Genomic DNA, 6,304 nt, shown 5'->3' with positions numbered 1-6,304 from the left:
GCAGCAAAAGGAAGCATGAAGACCATTTGAGAGTATTGTATGCTCAAAATCCTCTTGTGAAGGAGTACATGGATGCACATCATGGTAAGGTGTGGTCAAGAAGCAAATTCAATGAAATTTGCAAAGTAGATTATGTGACCAGTAACCTTGCAGAGTGCTTCAATTCAAAGTTCAAGTCAGTGAAAGGGCTCTTGTTGTGGCAAGCATTTGACAAGATGAGGCAAATGATCATGATAAAGATGGCTCTTCGCAAAAGAATTGCAGAAACACAATATGTTAGTCATCAAATGCTCCCATCACTGATTAAGGCATTGCACTTGAAGGCAAGAGGCCTGAAGATGAAATGTATTCGATCTGGTACATATGAGGGAGAGGTTACCTATACTGACACTAAAAATAGGGTATGGAGGTATCCTGTGAACCTAAGTACTAGAGAATGTACTTGTAGGCAATGGCAGATCCATGGGAAGCCATGCATACATGCCCTACATCTGATGACCGTTATCGGGGGTGCAGATGGTGAAGTTGATCAATATTGCTCTGAGTATTTCTCTGTTGCCAAATTTATGGCTGCTTATGCTGACAATGTGCCTGCACTATTGGGGAAAGATCAATGGAACATAGTAGATCCAGGGTTCAAACTCCACGCTCCTGTCATTACTAGACCACCAGGAAGACCAAGGAACCAGAGGATTAGAGCAGGTGAGGAGGGTCGTCTACCAAAGAAGCGTGCTTGCAAAAAATGTGGAGTTCTGGGGCATATTGCTAGGCTTTGTACCAATGCAGTGGATGCATCATTTGGAGAGGAGGAAAGATGGACAACAGCCAATGCTGAGGAGAATGCAGCAGCAATGGAGATTGAAGATGCAGTGGAGAATGCATCAGCAATGGAGATTGAAGATGCAGTGGAGAATGCAACAGCAAATGAAGCAGAAGATTTTGAAACCATGGCCTTTGATGGTTTTGAAGCTATAAGAGAGGAAGAGGAGGGGTAATTGTTCCAATTGTGCCTTTAAAGATTACTGAACCCATAGATGACCGTCAAATGGTCGTCAAGTGCTCGGCGAGTGGAACTACTCCATCAGCACCTCCACGGGGAAAACACCAAGTAAAGCCCAAGATCAAAAGGAACAAGAGTCTGAAAGAAAAGAGCATCTCAACTAGGGAAACCAGGAGCAAGACGGTGAAGCCAACTGCAAACACAAGGAGCAAGTCAAAAATTTGAATTAAGTTGTTGGAAAATGTTTGTGTTGTCATTTTGAGGGCGAGTCGATCGCTTAAAACTTGGTAGATTTGTATTAAGATGTTGTCATCTTAAAACTTGGTAGCTTTGAGCTACTGTAATAATGTTGGCATCAGTTGTAATAATGTTGCTTCTACTTTGGTTCCTTATTTGAGTCAAAATTCAAATTTCCATCAAAATTTGAATTTAAATCAATATTTGAATTTGGGCCAAAATTTGGATTTGAGCCAAAGTTGAAGTTGAACATTGGAGGTTCATTGCTCTGTGCGGTGTATTTGATCGAGCATTTCAAGTCCAATATTCTTAGGTGAACAGTCCGAATGAGAAATGTGCTAGAAATGAGCTCGAAAGCTAGGGTAAACATCCCTATTTGAAATCAAGTTTTTTTTGACCTTCCCTAAATGAGACATATATATTTTTATTAACACTTGTTCCATATATATAGGGTAAAAACGAAGTCTCACTATTTATTGATTAATATTCATATTACTACATTTTTTTTGAAAAAAATGCTTTTAGTTCAAAACCGTCAAATAACACGTTTTAGATATGAAAATGAAAAAGTAAGTTCAGATCCTTCTTATTCACTCCAAAATGAAGCTATGGAGATTTTTCTGATTTTTTTGAATTATTTTATTTTTTTTCAAACCCTAAACCCTCTCTCCCTATTCTATGAACTCTGAAAATGTTCATAGGTGATAGCTCATTTTTGTGAAGGCTTTTTTCATGAAAATGACCTACACCAAGTTTATATTTTTTTCTCATAACCTTGTGACATATGACGGCTATGTGCGCAAGAATTACTACATTTTGATTTTTTTTGAATTTTTTAAAAACATTTGAACTTGATTTCGACAGGTCACTTCAAAAAATGACTTTTCAAAAAAATGCCCCTATACTCAGTTTATATATTTTTTATGGTAACTAGGTCTCATAAACAGACGAACTACGTTTGTTTTATATTTTTGCGATTTTTCTAATTTAGTTATGACCATTTGAAATCTCGTCAAACCCTAATAACCCCGTTGACTCGCTCATAACCCCGCAGAAATGCTCCAAACCCTAGCGTCGAACGTCCGCCGTCGGATCATACCCTAGCGCCAAACACCACCCGTCAGATGTGGGCAGGCATGCGCGATCCGCGTGATGCATCCTGATTGGCTACTTCATTGTCCTTCTCGGGTTTTTACGATCTGCCCCACTTTACATATGAAATTGTATTTTTCGCACATGACCACCACATGTCAGTGTTAAGAGTTGGTTCAAATATTCAAACTGAAAAATACAATGTGGCAAATCGTCAATATAGCTTCCCCTTGTCCTCTTCTCCATCTGACAGACAAAGGCATCGAGCAGATCGAGCAATTCCTGTGTTTCTTTCCCCATCTTCTCGTTCTTCTTCCTCTCGACCAATTCCTCTGTTTTTTCCTCTCGGGCGATATGTCGACCTCCTCGTCAGCCCCCCGTTCCACGTGGCCGGTGTATGGTCTAGTGCCGATGACTCGATGCACTGACTGCCCATGGATTGCGCCACTGAAGGGGTTGACTTCGAAGGAGGAGAAGAATGGGAACTTTGGGCGCGAGTTCATCAAATGCGAGAGCAAGCCGGAGGGGCAGGTTAGATCTGAGTTTTCCTCGCATCCTTTATCTCTATCAGATTTGGATTTAGGTTACATGATTTCGTTTTCAGATCGTGAAGAAATGCCACCATTTTGAGTGGATGGATGATTACATCCAGAGGCTTCAAGGGTTGGGCTTGCTGGATTCGAGGGGGGATGCAATCCGCGAGTTCAATCTGCCCCATGACAATGCCGCTCCGGCAGCAGCAGCGCGTTCGGAATACCCGGCGGTGGTAGATGTCGAACTGAAGACGAAATTGAAGAAGATGATCAAGAACTTCAAGCAGCTGATTGAGTTGAAGAAGCAATCCAATCTGATAGCTTTAGGAATACTTGCTCTAGGAATTTTTTACTTGATGGCCATCTCTCGTTAGAGATGTTTGTCTACTGTTGTTGCCACTGTTTAGCAATCCTCGTCTGTTTATGTCAAATGCAACTCTATTTAGTGCAACTGTCGATCTCTGAATGTATGCAGTTTACTGTTAAGTCTCGACACTTTCAGTTTCGACAGAAGACAACTACCAGTTCAGTGATAGGATTATTTTGTTAGCTAATAACCTCGAGTGTTGGATCATACCTAGCTCGTCAGATGACAGTAAGAAGTACTTGAGCAGCACAAGGGATATACATCAAGTTCATCTCTTCTCTCTCGCACTTGCCAAACTTTTGTCCTCGAGTTCGTCAGTTCTGCTAGAAAAAAAACCTAGTTCGCGGGCCCAAAGAGAATCAAGGTGCAATAGGCCCACAAAGGATAAATGAGGCCGAGAAACAAGTGATATTTCTTTTTTTGTTTAGGAACGATTGCTTTGTTCTTTTTTGTTTCTGATTGCTTTTTCATTAATTTGATTGCCCAATCTCTTCTATCTCATTGAGGAATTTTTTTGGCTTTCCTTTATGGGTCCCTTCATTTATCCTTTTGACTAAAGCCAAACATCTCAAAGTGTAGTTTTCTACATAGTGTAATTTATACTTCATGATTGGAGAAAGAGGTCCAACCATACTTCAAACATAGTGTAGTTTTCTACATATTAAAGTAGGGATTAAAGTATATAAAACTACACTTTTGACTAAAGCCAAACATCCCAAAGTATTTGATACTTCAATATTTCTGAAAACCAAAGTATTCTTGGAATACCTAAAAAATATAGAGCTCAGCAAACCAAAGCCATGTACAAATGTACAATATGTTCTTATTTTTAGAAGGCATCTATAAACACATCATTTCTAGTTAGTTTGGTTAATTTTTCCCACGCCAATTAGCCGTGTCTAAACTTGGGACAAACAAAATACAAAGATAACAAAGCATTAATATAACACACATAACTTAACTTAGATAGGGTTGCTAGGGCAACATAAGTTCTTGGGACATATAACACGACACCAATTTCTTACATAGATAATAATAATTAGGGTAGCTAGGTCGGGCAACACACACACCAAACTAATACTACATACTAGATAGGGTAGCTAGGGCAACACCGCCATGTCTTCACCGTCGTCTTCACCTTAACCGCCGGCTTCACCGTCTTCTTCGCTGCCGGCTTCAGTACTCCTCCTCCTCAAGGCCGTTGTCTCCGAGGTAGTACGGGAGTCTGTGCATGCGGTCGCGAGCGGGGAAGATGCTCTCGAAGTCGGTGAAGATGTTATAGGTGGTGAATGCGATGAACTCGCACCCACACCAATACACCTTTCTGAGCAGGTGGTAGGCATCGAACCTGTTGGTGAAGTGGACGACGAGCCCTACCGGTGGAGCGTTGGCATGGGGACGGTGCTCCACGAGGTTGAACATGGGCGGCGAGCCCGCCGGGAGGTGGTGGAAGCCCGCACGGAGGAACCCCCAGGCAAGCTCAGTGCTACCCCTCCAGCGTGAGAACACCCACACGCGGAGCGATTCCTCGACGACGACGTTGGCGGGGTACCGCCGTTCCGGCATGGTGGGAGGCTCTTGGAACGTCAGGCCGTAGAACTGCATCTTGAACGCTTCGCTGAGTGGAACCGCTCTGGCTTTTGGGGGAAGAAGAGAAGTGGGAGGCGCAGATGGATCTGTAGAAGAAGAGGCAATGAAGGGCAGTTTAAATAGCCGGGGGAGACGAAGTGGTTACACGCGCAAACAGCGTAGATCGTGACTCAGTGCTGCTGTGTGAACCGATGCGATCATCAATGTGTGAACGTGAATCGAAGCGAGCGTGCTCTGCGTTGGCGGCTGCCTCCCCCTGCTGCGTTGGCGGCTGCCTACCTCCCCCTTCTGCGTGCTCTGCGTTGGCGGCTGCCCCTTCTGCCACCGGCACAACTGAATCGAGCGGCAGCCGTGCGGCGTGAACTGATGCCTCGACATATGGACGCGAGCGTGCGTGCAGCCTGCCCCTTCTTCCACCGACACGTATGCGTGCGACGCGTGAAACGACGTTGCGGAGCGACTGAATCCACTGGCAACCGTGCGGCACGGATCGATGCGTGCGTGTCAGCGTGCATGCATGCGTTTAGGTCTAGGTCACTAGATGCGTGTGTGGCGGTGTTTGCATGCATAGCAGGCTACATTGATGCCAAAGACGGGCATGCATAGCAGGCTGCATCCATCGATAGTAGGCTTTTTTAATTTACTACCAACAAACTAACGGGCCCGTCCTATGAACACAAACACGACCAAACCAGCGAAGCCACAACCACAGTCAACAGAGTCCAACATGGCCCCACAAGTCAGTTAACGGCCAAGACGGCAAACACCTGTTATCAACATTTGTGAGAGTTTCAGCTAAGGGAGAGGGGAAAAGTGAGAAAAAAGTTTGAAGCGTGGGGAAAACTGAGCACAACTAAGGAATGGGGGGCACACATGGAATAATCCCAAAAAATAAATATTCTTTTCGTGAGCAGAAAGTTTCTGTCTTTTCCAGCATGACCAAACGATCATCCCCAAGACTAATCATAACGGTTTTGCTTGGCACAAACGCAAAAAGAAACACAAAAAACACAATCATAACAGAATTATGAAAGTGTGGAAAACACAAAACAGAAAGAAAAAGGATAGATTCGTTGGGTTGCCTCCCAACAAGCGCTATTGTTTAACGCCCTTAGCTAGGCATTCAATGATGCTCTCACAAAAGACAAGAATTGAAGCACAACGAGAGCATACTAAAGCATGTGAAAATCACATCTAAGTCTAATATACTTCCTATGCATAGGCATTTTATAGGAAAACAGATTGTCAAGACAACCAATCACTGCCATATGCAAGGAAGAAGAAAGAGACAAGAGCAATCTCAATATCATGAGAGGTGATTTGGTAACATGAAAGTTTCTACCAAAATATTTTCCTCTCTCATAGCAATTACATGTGGGATCATATTCAAATTCGACAATATAGCTATCCCATAGGATATTCTTTCCATGATCCACATGCATGCAAAGTTGACGCTCTTCAAAAATAGTGGGATTATCATCAACT

Source organism: Hordeum vulgare, chromosome 6H (assembly GCF_904849725.1).
Source record: "Hordeum vulgare subsp. vulgare chromosome 6H, MorexV3_pseudomolecules_assembly, whole genome shotgun sequence".
In the NCBI taxonomy this organism is placed as follows: domain Eukaryota; kingdom Viridiplantae; phylum Streptophyta; class Magnoliopsida; order Poales; family Poaceae; genus Hordeum; species Hordeum vulgare.
This window is presented reverse-complemented; position numbering follows the sequence as displayed.